The 15,956-nt window shown below is 37.0% G+C and overlaps 1 protein-coding gene across 2 annotated transcripts in view; it reads right to left on the bottom strand.

The window, feature by feature from the left end:
- The window catches only part of ADAMTSL1 (ADAMTS like 1), a 984,547-nt gene that overhangs the window by 920,783 nt on the left and 47,808 nt on the right, over positions 1-15,956 (bottom strand). The gene's annotated exons all lie outside the window — the stretch shown is intronic.

The following is a 15,956-nucleotide window of genomic DNA, read 5'->3' as shown; positions in this document are numbered from 1 at the left end:
TACACACACATATATATTATGAAATATTACTTGGCCTTAACAAAAGAAGGAAATCCTGCCATTTACAACATGGATGAACCTGGAGGACATTATGCTAAGTGAAATAAGCAAGGCACAGAAAGGTAAATACTGTATGATCTCACATATATGGAATCTAAATAACTCAAACTCATAGAGGCAGAGAGCAGAATGGTGATTACCATGGGCTGAGGGGTGGGAACATTGGGAGATATTGGGCAAAAGGTACAAAGTTTCAGTTAGGTGGGATGAATACGTTTCAGAGATCAGTACAGCATGGTGACCACAGTTACACTGCATTGCAAAAAATTACTAAGAAAATAGAACTTAAATGTTCTCACCACGAGCACACGAAACATACATCACTGTGAGATGATGAATGTGTTAATTCGCTTATAGAGGCAATGATTTTACAATGTATACATGTATCAAAACATCACATTGTACACCTTAAATATATACAATTTTGTCAATTCTATTTTGATAAAGCCATAAACAGTAAATACAATTTTTAACATTAAAATATAAAGGAAGAAAGATATGAAGGATATAGGGAGAGGGTCTTACCCAGCTCTGATTGGAATCATAGGAGGAAAATACGTACATGGTATGCTTTAAGTTGTCTTTTTCCCCATATAAAATAATAAAAGGATAATCTCCCCCGATCAATGGTCACATTTAAGCAGTTAAAAATCTATCTTTTGGACAGGCATCTTCAAGTGTACAGGCAGAACTACTAAAACATAACTAAATTTTATAAAATAAAATTGAATAAAAGCCCCATTTAATTAAATTTGCAAAGCTACTTAAATTTGGCCACACTTTTATAACAGTTGTTGACATGGAAAAAATTACCTTCATAAAGTCATATAAATGTTTACTTTTCCAATAATAATAGTACAGGTATTTTGTGAATTATGATGGCTCTCTTTGTGAGACTTTTATACCATAGGTTAATTTAATTATGTACCAATTCTAAGACTTCTAATTAGCTATGATTGCTTGTGTCCTAGATTTAAAAGCCCACTTAATATCACAGTTAAAGTAGTATTGATAGTTTTTAGGCACTTGGAGACTAAGAAGCTAAAACAAATTTAAGTCACAAAACTATTCACTAGTTTGGAGATCCTAAAGAATTTACTCTTGTCAGTTGAATAGACAAGAAACTATTTTTCAAGGTCAATACCTGTCTCCAAAGAACGAAGTTGGTTTTAATGTTCAAAGGACACGTGGCAGTTTATTTGACTACATTTTCCAACCCTCCAAACTGTAAATTAAAGACAAGTGTGTTACAATAGCATATTTATTTTCTCATACCTGACTGCCCTTCACAAAACAAACAGCATTAAGGTCACCTTTCAGAAATCAGTTTTGCTATATGAACAAAATTAGTTATTTATATGTATATGTGTATGTGTGCAAACAGATATTTATGTAACAATAACCAAATTTACTAAACAGCAAACGTATATAGAAATGTTTAGGAAAACATCTACTATTTAAAGTACAGCATGTTTATGATTGCATACATAAATTCAATTAACCTTTTTCTATGCTCCAAGGTCTGTGCTAGACACATTAAACTTGATTCCTACCTTCAAAAAGCATGGAGTTTCACAGGGAAAACACATAAGTATTTTTTAGCAAGTTCAGAACTGGAGGAAAAGACCAAGTAAGTGTGCAGATAGGAGTAAGCACACAGTGTCAATGGAGCACAGCGGTGCCTAATCCAATTTAAGGGGCCGAGGCGCAGCAGAACCAGGGACAACATCCTGCAGATGATGATGCATGAGCTCAGACTTGAAGGGTAAGATGGAACATGTAGAATAAAGAAGGAAAATATCATTCTGTACATAGGAAACAGCAAAAATACAGAAGGGAAGTGTCACTCTGGCAGCCTTAGCTCCCACCCACAGCTCAGAGTCACTGAAGCATCAAGTTGGACGTGGTCAGAAAGAAGGGCCAAGCTGTCCAGATGGCTCAGGCCAAGTTACCACAAGGCCTGTACTCCACACCCAAGTGCTTGTTTCACTCTGAGGACAGTGGTGAGTCATCCAAGGGTTTTAGACACAGAAATGGCATAGATGCTCACATGAATAAGGCAAGGAGGAGGACAATGCCATGTTCTGAGTAACAGCTAACAGGGCAGTTGGTGTATATTGGAGGGGGTAGTTTTGAGGACTTGTTGATAAAACATATAATGGGTCCTTGCAGGAAGAGGTTAAGATACTCCCATTTGTGTTGTTGTTGGGGTCATTGGATAGATGGTAGAACATTATTTGAAATAAGAAATACTGATGGTCTAGAATGGGAACTAGGGGAAGATGATAAGGCCCCATTAAGAGGAAATATCAGTGTTAATACCCAAGTGGGAACATACAGCAGGCATCTGAATATACTACTTGAAAATCACAAGTTCAAGGCTGATAAAAGAGATAAGCCCAGAGGTACAGGGTAAGATTACTACAGTTATCTTTTATTATCCTCAATTTTATTTTCTCATTTTTTGTTTTATGATTCTATATTTAAAAGAAATTCATCATAGACTTTTAATATAGCATGTAATATAGACCTTAACACCAAAACAAGTCTGCATATGGCTAAAGTAACTGTTACCTTTGTGAAATTATCATCTGCTTTTTTACCGGCCTAATGCAAATAATATTTTGTAAATTTTAGACTTCAAAAATTATCTAATATTCAACTTACTTAAGATCCTCTCTAAGAACACTTTCTAAAAATAACTTAATATATAGATGAGACATGTGTTTAATCTACAACTAGGTGTTCTCGCTCATTTCGTATACTGTTCAAATGTTTCTTCAGATCTCATTTTATAGAAAACAAACAATTTAAAACTCAGCAGTACTCATGATCATTTTCTTAGTATGGAAAAAAGGTAAGATGTGTAAAGGGAAGACTAGTACTGTATATGACCTTAACTCCTTCCAAAGCGTGTGGATTTACAAACTATAATTGCTTTTTATTAGAATATGGCTAAATGATGTGTCTGACACCAGACACCTCATGAAGGCAAAGTCCACCTCCTGTATCTCAGTTTCCTTCCTTGTAATTTGGTCTCCTTTCCTGTTCCAGAAAGCATTCTCACATTGTACTCGCTGCTGAGGAAGGATTAAAAATTGCCCAAGAAATATTAAAATTATTCTCTAATATCACATCTTCTTCCTATTTCCTGTAAGGCTTACTCATTCCAATAGCAGAGAGAAATTAGATTTTAATTGGCAATCTAGTAAACACTCTGCTTCTGTTTTGTCTTTGATGTTTATCCAGTTAGTGTCTATGCTTATTATAAAAATTAGGCTCAATGTATACATATATAGCAAAAATAATTCTAGGTACTGAAGAATGTAATTCAATCAGGAGATAACTACCCAAAGCTGTGAGAGGAGGAGAATGTTTTATCATACAGAACTCTTCAAGCAGGATTCAGAAAGGGGCCTCAAAAGAAAGACCCTAGCTGAGCATATCAGAAATATCTTCTGGGTCGGTGCAATTAAAAACCAGTACTAGCTGTACATGGAACAGGAAAAAATCCCTAGATACAATGTCACTGAGGCACTTAGATACCATTCTGCATTGAAATAAATTATGTTTAAAACCTCAGTGAAGGATTTCCAATGTATTAGAAGCCTTCTGAAGACCTTTTAAAAATAACTGATCTTCATGCATGGATACTGGTTTTAAAATGGCATGGGGCCAGCCAGTGTATGATACAGCCTCCCCCAACATGACACTAAATTCTGTAAGAAGACCTGGAAACAGATGAAATCAAACTAGCACCAATCATTGAGGATACCACATTGTTTGTCTGGGAGAACATCCTCCTAACTACAATGCCAGTGGTGCTAACCTAAGAATCAAACATTGGTAAAGTAGCCAATGTCTGCTTTACCAGCTGAAACAATGCACACTCATCAATCTGAAGGAATAGTGGGGTTATAATTTCATCTGCCTCCATTTGCCTCACCTTTGGCAAGGAGACAGCATCTGAACTAACCAGAAAATTGGGCAATCACTTCTCTGTAGCACGAGTAAGCAATATGAAATAGCCAGCACACTGTTCTCAATCTATTCTTTCAGTTCTTCTCTTCTGACATGTATTCAGGAAGAAAACACAGACACACAAATGCACCCATGCCTGAAGAAGGGTGGGAACTGCTAGTGGCACAATGCCTTCCTGGAGGTATAGAATAAATATGTATTGTACAATGAGATGAAGAAGGATAAAGAGATGATGAACCTGAAAACCTTGGTAGCAGTACACACTAAGGTCTTTAGTCTTTGGCGTAATCCATAGGTTCCATTTCCATTTCAGAGATGCAGGAAGAGAGTAAGAGAAGATTCTTCCTCAAACAACTAAAACTACATTAGACAAATGCCTGTTCACTCAATATTCGAATAAGAGCTGTGCATAGCAACGTGCTCTCTGGTTGTATAACAGAGAATGAGATCGAGCAGTTCCTAAGTGGTCAGCGAGCAAGGCCAAGAGCAAGCTACACACCCTGTCTATTGGCAAATACAAAGTCTGAATAGACTTTTCATGATCCCAGTGTGAATAAACAGAAGAAAATCTTGGACAAAAGAAGGAAAACTAGACATTTTGAGAAAATGGAGAAAGTATATACATTTTAAAATTATTTACTATAAGAACCAAAAGAATATTTCAGAAAAGTGGTTACCATCCTCAATAGGACACAAAAGACCTCTATGAATCAGAAATAGAAATCTATAAAGGAAGAAAAAGCTGAGATATAAGAAGCAAACTAGACCAGATAAAGTAGGATGACAAAAAAACTAAAAGTCAAACTATAGATGTATATCTATATTGGAAGCATTTAATCTTACTAAGCCTCTTTTTTGTCATCTATATGGTTGATGTAATGGTATTTTACACAATTGCTTTGAGGGTTGTGTGTAAAGTGCTAGGAAAGTGCTTGACTCACAGTAGTTTGCTCAATGAACGTTAGTTGGCGTTACTATTGTTTCCCATCTTTACCAAATCACAGATACAAAAAGCCAATTTAGAGATGAATCTAAAGAACATAAGAATAGCAATCAGGGCAAACTGAATTGGCAAAAAATTGAAACTAGTTATCTATAGAATTATAAATAATTTGGCAGGAGTACAAATTACTATAAGTTGCTGGAAAATAAATTTGCCAGAAACCAGCAGGAGCCTTAAAATGGAATATACCAGGAATTCTCAGACATTCCAATTCTAACAATGAATGAATGTGTGTGTATATTTATTTCCTACCTATATCCACAGATGCCCTAGAGACAATGATCAACCTGGCAGCAATAATGCTACCTTTAGTGCCCATATTATATAGGTTCTGAAACAGTATTCTCACTTAAGGAAATTATGGTTTTTAGAGAAGTATCTGATTTCAGTCAACCTAAATTTCAATAATAATTAAGATTACAATGGACTGTAATCCAAATACCTTTAAATCCATGAGTTTATAATAACATTTCTAAACAATGACCACGTTCAAAGATGTTAGAAAATCAACTCATTATCTTGGTAACTACTAAATAAAAGGAAATATTACACCCATATTCTTTTTTTCTTATATGAACTGTGCTACTAGCTAATCAAACAACAGGATGGGCAGGGGGAATCCTTAAAAGGTAATCCAAATAATAATAAAAAAAGAAATGCTAGAATTAGACTATCACCATTTGTAGCCCTCAGTGAATGAAGAGATATAAGCATTAAGGCCAATTGGCCCTTATTTTTTCATGGATAACTTCAAGGAAAGAAAGGGATGAAGGGGAAATCTACAGACAAAAGGAAAACTAGGCATGTTTTTAAAGGGCAAGACTAAACCAGATTATCACTGGATGCACATTCTGCTCAATCACGTTTTGTTGATAAAACTACAAAAAGAAAAATAAATTACTATAAAGGGGAGAATGGTGGTATTTATTGCAGAAAGGAGGGTCTGTGATTGGAATGCAGCACATGAAGAGGCTTCTGAGTGCATACATAGCAAAGTTCTGTTTCTTCACTTGGGTGATGTTCACTTTCAACTTCATTAAGTCATATATTGGATTTCTGTGGTTTTTGTACTTGTTTTATTTTACAGTAAAAACTTAAAAAAAAGTAAATGAGCAAGTAAACTTTTTCTATCCTAACACTCTGACACAGCACTTACTATAATCACTTATTTCTTCTCTGTGTTTCCTATGGGTTTGTTTCCTTAAAGGAAGAACTGTGCCTTCAAGTATTCATTGATCAGTATTCAGAAGGTTTCCCAGACCTATCTTAATCCAGATCTATCCAAGAAGCTGTTGGTGGGCCTCAACATTTCTAAAATATGTAGACCAGATTTGCAACAATGTGACAAACAACTTTCATTCCGCTGCACTGGTACTCAGAAACAGGAGATTCGTTTGCTTTATTTCACTAGTTCAAAATTTGGCAGGAGAACAAAGTAGGGAAGACCCAAGTGACTGGAACAGGCCATAGTCCCTGGCTAGTAGATGTGCCATCATCAGCAAAAAAGCTGCCTGGCTTTACTTCTGGGATGTAGAATCCCATCACTCAGAGGACTGGGATATCTGAGAGTTCTGAGTAGACCAAAGCAATCCAGCATCGTCATAACCTGGAGAAACAGTCAACCGCACTTACTTGGATGGGTACTTACATGCCCTTGGGGCCTCCAGCTCACAGAATCAATTATTCAAGCCCAATTTAGTTGGAAGTCTGAAAATAATTTCCTTTTAGTCATAGGAATCGTCAAAACTCTGAATATCCCAGTTTATCATGTATGAGGGAATTTTCTTTAAGGATACCACAGAAATCTTTATAAGGACTTGGTTGGTTTGGTTTGTCTCTAATGAATAAAGTTAAAATAATAAACCATGTGATTGCTTTAAATTTTTTAAAAGATCAGCCTAAATATAGCACATCAGTTAGTAATTAACATTGATAGAATACTTTTTATTCCACAATGCCAGAAATTCAGTATTTAATCAATGAAATCAATATGCATGCCTTGATGGTCTATAATAATTCATCGGTATTTAATATAAGTATATTCTCTAGAGATACGAAGTACAAAATATGCTAAATTTGGATTGTATCATATTCCTTCTTCCTTTGTAAAAATAAGTCGTTTGCTTTTATTCTGGTACAAGCCTATTTTCTCCCTTTAAATGTTCATAGGAGAAAAACTGAAACTCTTCTACTGAAATATATGCCAGAAAATAGATAGAAAACAAATATAAATTACAAGCTTGAAGAAAATTAAGTTTTACTCTATCTTTGTTCTATTTCATTTCCATGTTGTCCATTATATGTTATTGTCATTGTAAAAGTACTAGATAAAAAATAAATCTAGCTGAGTGCAGTGGCTCACACCTGTAATCCCAGCACTTTAGGAGGCTGTGGCAGGTAGACCACTAGGGGCCAGGAGTTCAAGACCAGCCTGAAACAGAGGTTGCAGTGAGCCAAGATCACGCCATTGCACTCCAGCCTGGGCGACAGAGCAAGACTCTGTCTCAGAAAAAAAAACTAAAACAAACAAACAAACAAAAAATGAAATCCAGATGAAGTAAATGCTTAAATGCTGTTTTTAAACAAGATAGTTTTCCCCAAAAGAAAGTCATTAAATAAAACTACTTTAATTTTTAGATCACTGTGGATTCACATGTAGTTATAAGAAGCAACATAGAAAAATCTCACGTGCCCTTTACCCAGTTTACCTTAATGGTTACATCTTCTAGCACTATAATAAGAGCATAACAAAGACATTAACATTGATACCATTCACCTATCTTATTCAGATTTCCACAGTTTTACTGACACTAATTTGTGTGTACATATGTGTATATTTAGTTAAACACAGTTTTGTTATACGCGCATGTTCATGTACCCACCACTCCTGGCAAGACACAGAACAGTTTTGTCACCCCACGGGGATTCCTTGTGTTGCCCCCTCCTGACTGTTCCCCTCTCCCTAACCCCTGGCAACCACTAATTTGTTTTCATCGCTATAATTGTGTCATTTCAAGAATGTTACATAAGTAGAATCCTACAGTGTAGAATATTGTTTGTAGGGTTTGGAGAATATATAGTTTCAGTAAATAAAGAGTTTTAAAATCAGCAGTAACCGTAGAGGAAAGGACGACACAGGAATGACATAGCTTATGAGCAAGATAGCAGTCACTTTTAACTACACAGCACATGGTGTTTCATGAAGTGACCAATGAAATATTTTACTACCCAGAAGGATTTATTTTTCTATGTATAGTGTGTTACTAATAACTAACCTTGGACACTTTTTGGTCAATCTTCAAACAGCAGGGTGGTCAAGGAAACAAGGTTTTCACAATTTTGTTTTTCCTTTTCAGTTTACCATGCTTTGTAAAATTTTGTCTAATTTGTGCCACATATTGCACTAAATAAAAAAACAATAATTTGAGAGACATAAATCTATTAGCATGTCAAAGGCACAGCTAAATATAATTGAGGAGAATTGGAAAGTGAGAACCAGCAGGACGATTCCAGCTGTCACTGAGGATTCTGTTTTTAAAAAATTTGGCTCTTAAGTAGTAAAATGAGGAGATGGGGTTAGAATTCTTTTCTTCCTGGGAATCTTTCAACAACCACAAAAAATGAAGGGATCTACTAACAAAAATTTCTGTTAGGCTAGAGGGACAGAGGCCTATTACAGTTTAGTGGCCTTCAATTCGAATCTCAGTCTGCACTACTTGATGTTACGTAATGAAGTGACCTGTATTAAAAAACAGGAAGCTGCTAGAACTCAGGCTTCCAGAATTGAAGGTCTATCCTTTTAGAATCAACAACATGCAGATGTCAGAGTCTAAAACTTCCTAAAAACTCATTGATTTCTCTTGATTCCCTACTGTTTTTCATTTGGAATACTGTCTCACCTTTAATCTCAATTTGAACCACCCTCCTGCCAACTTTTATTACTTTAACAATTGTTTTCTTTAAACAGCTCTTTCTCTAATAAAATGTCTTCCTGAATGACTACTAGCTGTGCTCTAATTTTCCCCTCAAAATGTCCACATTCTAATAGCTAGCCTTCTTTAGTATCTATGTTTTAAAACTCCAACCATATAAAGGGATAAATAGGTAAATAAATATGTGATAAAGCAAACATGGTAAAACATTAACTATAGAATTTATGCAGGGAGAGCTAAGATTTCAAATTGTTTTGACACTTCTGTACGTTTGAAATTTTTCAGAATAAAATGAAAGAAACTTTAGCCTCAGAAAGGGAGCTAGATATAATTGGGTCACTTATCATAAACTAAAAATAAAAAAAGGACTTTAATGGAATTGTTCAAATGAACCTCTAAATCTCATTTACTTATCTCAAGGGCATTTTGCCAAAAGGTAGCTAAGTGCAAGTTTTAGTGCCCTGAAGGTCAGAGGGAATCCTATCTCCTGGCCCCAAGCCCTGACACAGGGTGACATCATGAGAAATAGTTTCAACTGATGTGGCTCCTTGAATACCAACTGACAATTACTTCACCAGGAAACTTGGCAACAAGGCCATGTACTTTGAGTATGATGTCACTCACTGTTCAACCCATGAAATAACTTCACGCTGTGCAAAGTTGTCTTCAAAGGAAAAGAAGTTGACATATTAAGGAAAATAGATGAAAGCATACTTGAAATTTTAAAATATATACAACTATATCAGAAATCATAAGCTTAAAGATATCATATGGGGGAAATAATGTAATTGGTCCAGTGAATTTCCACAAAGAAGCTTATAAACAGATCTAGAACTTGGAAGTTCTGAACTTGAAGCACTTTGGTTCCAGGATCTCACACAATCACAGCTATTAATGATTCAGATAACATTCTCAATGAGAAGTTTTCTTTACACATAGCTAGCAGGCCCTGGATTTTTGCTCTAACACTGGTTGTATAAGGTAAAGCACAGTAATGAGAGATGAGAAATGCCAGAAAATTCACCCGAACTAGGGCTTACTTTCATAGACAGAAAATAACACTTGATACTGTGCACAAAACCAGAGATAAAAAATGTAAAACTGACAGGAAAGTGTTCAAAAGGTACCCTGTGATATTCACAGGGAAGTCAATTCACAGTCAACGGTAAATTTCTAAGGCAAGGCTTCCTTGCCCTCCCAGTTTTAGAGTGTGGTCTCATTATAGCCCTTCAGGTAGGTTTAAACTAAGTCTGGTAAGTCTGGGTTGTCGTTTCTACCCTGGTCAGCCGAGGGAAGATCAAGACATAGCCTCATAATGTGGAACTGGAATTAGGACATGTGAGTCCAATCTCCAGCTCTGACCCTCAATCCCTAGCTAGGTTGTTCGACCTCTAAGCAACTCTTTTTTCTTTTGCTCATCTTGATAGTAAAGATAATCAAATCTCCCTGCTGCAAGTCAATGTGTCTCTACACCACAAAGCTCTGTACAAAAGTGAGTGCTACTATGTTTTTGGATGAGCATGAGAATTCTACTGTAGTCTAAGCTTATGGCCCCGGGGAGTTCTGAAAAGGAACCCAGATTCTTGGGGTTCTCAGGAGGGGCTAGAGCTGTGGTGACCACACCATGCTGCTGTCCCCTGCCACTCCCTTAGATGGGGCAGAAATGGGGAAGGCCTTCAGATTAAAGGGCCACAGGCAAATAGAGAGAAAGTCCCCAGAGTGGGCTCATTTTCACCCCGGTGCTTCACACAGCAGCAAAGCCTGCTCCACATAAAAATGAATCTGGGGCTGAAATCAAATCAGCAAACTGAATATAATCATTAAAAACTTCTGGAACACAAAGACAACAGTCAAATGGCAAGTGTACCTCACCACCACCTTTCATTATCTCTCTTAAAAATAGGCCTGGTGCAGTGGCTCACGCCTGTCATCCCAGCACTCTGGGAGGCTGAGGCAGGCAGATCACCTGAGGTCAGGAGTTCGAGATCAGCCTGACCAACATGGAGAAACCCCATCTCTACTAAAAAATACACAAAATTAGCCAGGTGTGGTGGCATATGCCTGTAATCCCAGTTACTCGGGAGGCTGAGGCAGGAGAATCACTTGAACCCGGGAGGTAGAGGTTGTGGTTAGCCGAGATTGTGCCATTACACTCCAGCCTGGGCAACAAAAGTGAAACTCCATCTCAAAAATAATAATAATAATCACAACATCCATGAAAAGTTATTTTACCTGTTAGGTGAAAAGACAGGCTCAGAAAAATTAAAAGCTTGTCCAAATCCACATAGTAATTACTTGGTAGAGCCCAGGTATATACCTAGAACCAAGTGATTCTAAAGTCCCTGTGGAGATATTGTGCTAAACTGCCTCAAAAATTCTAAATTTCCAAGGTAGATAAATGGTACACAGGAAAATTAAGTGGCTTACAGTATATTTTCAAAACAATTTTCTAGACTGACTGAACTGGTATATTTCCAGAACTATATAATCTTAACAAAATATTCTACAACTGACCCAGAATCACATTAATTTAGGGTAAGGGAGGAAAAATGGGTGAACAGTCCAGAGACCTGACATAGTTACTGTTCACTGAGCATTTACTACATGCCAGGCACTTTGCAAGCTGCTGATGTGGAATGGAAAGGAAGCGCTCTGGGAAAATGTAAATGAAATCTACAAAGTATAAGTGCAGGCAGTGATGAGATGAAATGTTAAAAAGACTGAGATGTTAAAAAGGCAAATGAATACAGGAACAGTGAGAAAAGAACATCTTTCTTGCCCACTCGGTTATCAGTAATTAAGGAAAAAGACAATGTTGCATGCTTTCCTACCCACCCATACTGGGAACAGTGGTGCGCACAAAGAAGAGATCAACTGCTGTTTATACAATGAATGATGACTAGAAACTAAGACCCAAAGCAGGATTCTGACAATAGTTTGATCACACAGTCAATGGTGGAGTTTGAGACATTCTCTAAGGCATTCTGACTTTTCTTTCTATAACAATAACCAAGAATGCTAGTTATTCTTATATTATTTCTCTCCTTCTTTCACAGTGTAGAATCTCAAGTCCTTAGCTGGGAAATTAGCAACATGGAATAAAGACTACATTTCCCAGTGTCCCCCACAGCTGACATATCCATGTGACTAAGTTTTGATCAATAAGATGCAAGCAGACATAGTATTTACAGTTTGTAGCAAGTGTCCTCCATGGGAGGGTCATGCCCTCCTTTTTCACTTTGTCCCTTCTTACTGGATGAAGTGTATGTAGCCATGATAGTCGAGCTAGAGCAGCCATCTGGACCAAACCTGGAACCGTGTGTTCAAAATAGTACAATGGAAACCCAGGAAAGAAGGAACTAAGGATCATGAAGCCAGAAACCAGCCTTGGATCATCAGTGTTGGTAAGAAGAAATACATGTTTACATCACATTTAAGCTACTATAACTTTGGGCTCTCTGTCCCATCTGAAATTAATCCTAACTAATACACCACCCTTTCTCTCAGGGACTCCTAGGGATAGACTTCAAAGGTAAGCAGTGCCCAAATCATTATTGGAAGAAGGTCATAAAAACCCATTTTATGGATAAATCAGATCAGATTTGGAAAATCAAACTGAGTAAGTCATACTCTAGGACAGGATGCAGGGGTCAGGGTAGAAGAAAGAAGAAAATATACTTTTTTAAAAAATGTCAAGGCTGAGTGCAGTGGCTCACACCTATAATCCCAGCACTTTGGGAGGCCAAGGTGGGTGAATCACCTGAGATCAGAAGTTTGAGACCAGCCTGGACAACATGGTGAAACACTGTCTCTATTAAAAATACAAAATTAGCCAGGCATGGTGCCAGGTGCCTATAATTCCAGCTACTTGAGAGGCTGAGGCAGGAGAATCACTTGAATCTGGGAGACAGAGGTTGCAGTGAGCCAAAAACGCACCACTGTACTCCAGCCTGGGTGACAGAGTGAGATTCTGTTAAAAATAAAAATTAAAAAATCAGATTAAAAATTTAACCGGATTTTCATATATTTCAAATACCCAGTAAAGCTGTGGGTAGAGGAAGGAGTGTATCATCTATTTCTGTAGCATCAACTAAACTTTTAATCATACAAAAACGCCAAAAGTAGCTGACCTCTAATGCAAAAGAAGATGAGAAAAAAGTACAATAAGTCATATTATGTGACAAATGGCATTAATCAAATAAAATCTAAATGCTGTTCAGCAAAATTCTAGGCACAAATTTAACTTTTAGTTTGCCGTCTTTGAGCATTTAAGTCAAACATATTCAAAATATTTAGAAATCCTTTTAAGTTTCCTTTTACATTTCAAACTACATACAGAATTTATATTGGCAAATAAAAATAATACTATATTATAGTAGTAATTATATTAAATTACTATTCCCTCAGGCAGGAAACTTTAGGACAATATTAGAAAAGACATTGATTCAGAAAGGCTCTAAAATCTGGAAATACTTGTCAGAGACTCAACTCAATACTTATAGGGTCTTGATTTAAGGTATGACAGCATTAATACCCAAATGACACGGATTTTCTCAACTACTGCCGGGAATTATAACGGGCCCACACTTCCCATGGAATTTAATAGGGTTATCTTTCTGTAATGTTACATATTGCTTATATCAGACAAGATCTCACATGGTCTCCAATGTAATTTTTAAGGCTTGTTTTTCTTTCTTTGGCATGGAAGAAATACAGGTTTGGGTTTGGGTTTGGTTTTAATACATAAATCCAATTTTTAAATCACCTTACTTGAACTTCCCTGGTATGTGTCATACACAAAGCATACCATGCCATAGAAATGGAAGCTAATTAATGTAATTAAAGACAAATAGAGGAAAAGAACATTTTGTCCACTGCCCAATTAATGAGCTGTTCCTCATCCAGAGATAAGCAAGTTATTTTGGCTTGGGACCCAGCCTAAGACATTGTCAGCACTCCACAAATTTTTCTTGGAAGAAAAATGTCAACTAAAATAATGATAAACTTGCTCACAAAACTTGTGCCTTTGATAATCAAGACTGCTAAGTGTTTCCCAGGATGGAGGGAATGTTTCTACAAGTTGCTTCTTTTCCCCGTTATCTCATCTGTGTGTCTGTGGAAAGACACATTATAACATCATTTATTGGGAACCTGTTGTTCCGTATTGTGAAATACCACACTGCTGTAATAGAAACTCAAGGGGGTTTTACGTGAAAGGGTGACTTGCATTCCGCAGCTGGAATGTAACCATCCCTTCTTAAATAGTAGGGTTTGAATGGAAAGAGGTAAAATGATTAAAGACACAATTGGAAGAAGTAGAGACATTTACAAAGAGGACTAGAAGGAAAACCATGTGGAGAAAAGACAAGAGTAAGAATAATATATTTTGTAGGAGGATGTTTTCGTGTCCTATGGCTGTCATAATTACCACAAACTGGGAGGCTTCAAACAACAAAAACTTATTCTCTCTCAGTCATGGAGGATAGATGTCTGAAATTAAGACACTGGCAGGGCCATGCTTCCTCTGAAGGATCTAGAAAAGGATTCTTCCTCCCCTCTTCCTAGCTTCAGGTGATTCCCAGTAGCCCTTAGCATCTCTTGGCTTGTAGCTAACTCACTCCAATCTCCACCTCTATTTTCACAAAGCCTTCTTCTCTGCATCTCTTGTGTCTACTCCTCTTCCTACATGGACACCAGTCATCAGATTTAGGGTCAATTCTAATTCAGTATTACATTCACAATTCACAAAGCCCCTTTTCCAAATAAGGTCACATTCTGAGGTTCTAAGGGGACGTGAATTTGGGGAGATGCTATTCAACCCACTACAGTGGGGAACAAAGGTCCCACCTGATTTATCACTTCCCTTACCTTTGGAGATTGACCCATAGAGAGCCAAAAATTAGGCTACTGTGAGAACAGCAGCTGAAGCAGTAGAGATGGTGAAAAAGCTTGAGGGTGGAGGTATCAGAAGCCCAAAAAGCTATAAGGCAATGATGGTGTCCACACCTCGGTGGTGGCGTCTGTCAGAGTCCCTTGGCTTCCAAGCCATGCTAATTAGCAGTAATAGGATGCTGCTAATAGGGGCTAAGGGAAGAAGCAACAGCAGCAGTCTCTGGAAGTCAGAAAGGGTTTCTGGACAGAATTCTGGGGAGGCAACTCCAATGGGCTCCTCTAGGCTCTGATTCTCCAGCTGCGTTTCTCAGACTGAGGGTACATGGGTTTGTGAGTTATTTTGGAACATTTTATTGATCTTCAAAATAAGTTTATATCTATAGCCATCCTTTTTTTAAATTCAATTAATCTTTCTAATATCAGTTTTCCTATTTAAAATTGACAACACTGGAGCATTTTTAATTCCATGTTTTCCAATTCATGAAAATCTAGGAAAGTATATATATATTCTGAATCATCAGATAGCTATTGCCATTTCATTATACATGTTAGCAGTAACAATTAACAGGCACCAAAGTAGGATGATTTTAATTCTTGCAAGCTAATGAGGAAAGAATAGCCATGAATGAAATACTTAACTTTCATATTCAAACCAGGGCAGGGCAATAGCCCCAATGAAATATAAGTCTATCTAATATCCCAGACCCCCTGAGCTCATCTCCAGACACAATTGCTATTAACAAACTTCTTATATATCTGAGTCAGATTAACAATGGCTGCAAATTCTTTACCATTCTACCATTAAAATGGCTTCTAATTGCTTGAACCTAGGCTGGCCTTAGTGACTTGCATGATCAATAGAATGTGACAGAAATAATGCTACATACAGAGAAGGCTTTCCAGAAGTCCAAAGAAAGAGACAGAGCAGGAAAACTGAGTCATCCTATAGCCCTTCAGGTGAGTCAGCACCCAAACCTACTGAAATAGTTACAGTCACCCGGGCTTCCCAAGCATAAGGTGGTTTACTGTGGAACTAACTTTGTTATTTTCTTTAATTTTTTTTTTTTTTTTTTTTTTTTTTTTTTGAG

This window comes from Rhinopithecus bieti, unplaced genomic scaffold (genome assembly GCF_001698545.2).
Source record: "Rhinopithecus bieti isolate Rb0 unplaced genomic scaffold, ASM169854v2 scaffold_17667, whole genome shotgun sequence".
NCBI classification, from domain to species: Eukaryota; Metazoa; Chordata; class Mammalia; order Primates; family Cercopithecidae; genus Rhinopithecus; species Rhinopithecus bieti.
The sequence above is the reverse complement of the archived record's forward strand: the minus strand, read 5'-3'. Positions and strand labels throughout refer to the sequence as shown.